At 45.8% G+C, this 650-nt stretch overlaps 1 protein-coding gene across 1 annotated transcript in view; it reads right to left on the reverse strand.

Moving 5' to 3' along the window:
- The window catches only part of LOC105547344 (glutamate dehydrogenase 1, mitochondrial), a 39,175-nt gene that overhangs the window by 3,419 nt on the left and 35,106 nt on the right, over window positions 1-650 (reverse strand). The gene's annotated exons all lie outside the window — the stretch shown is intronic.

A 650-nucleotide genomic window follows, 5' to 3' on the forward strand; every position in this document is an offset into this window, starting at 1 on the left:
ATTCTCAAAATTCTTTTGCCAAAAGAAACAATGTACTAACTGGTTTCTCTTCAACAATAAAATTCTCTGTTTAAGAACGTGATGATCGGGCATGGTGGCTCACGCTTTTAATTCCAGCACTTTGGGAGGCTGAGGCAGGTGGATCACTTGGGGTCAGGAGTTCGAGACCAGCTACGGCCAACATGGTGAAACCTGTCTCTACTAAAAATACAAAAAGTAGTCAGGCGTGGTGGTCTGTCCCTGTAATCCCAGCTACTTGGGAGAACGAGGCAGGAGAATCACTTGAACCTGGAAGGTGGAGGTTGCAGTGAGCCACGATTGCATCACTGCACTTCAGCCTGGGCAACAGAGTGAGACTCCATCTCAATCAATCAATCAATCAATCAATGGCAGTGGTGGTAAGTACACCACCAGGTCTTTGATGATCAGATGTCGTATGTTGTGAAAAGGGATGTCACTAATTTGGACAAATATAACTCTTTTTTTTTTTAGAGACTGAGTCTCATTCTGTTACACAGGCTGGAGTGCAATGGCACAATCTTGCCTCAATGCAGCCTCCGCCTCCCAGGTTCAAGTGATTCTCCTGCCTTAGTCTCCCAAGTAGTTGGGGTTACAGGCGCCGCCATCATGCCCGGTTAAGTTTTCTTTTT

The sequence above is a fragment of the Mandrillus leucophaeus genome, unplaced genomic scaffold, assembly GCF_000951045.1.
Source record: "Mandrillus leucophaeus isolate KB7577 unplaced genomic scaffold, Mleu.le_1.0 Scaffold388, whole genome shotgun sequence".
In the NCBI taxonomy this organism is placed as follows: Eukaryota; Metazoa; Chordata; class Mammalia; order Primates; family Cercopithecidae; genus Mandrillus; species Mandrillus leucophaeus.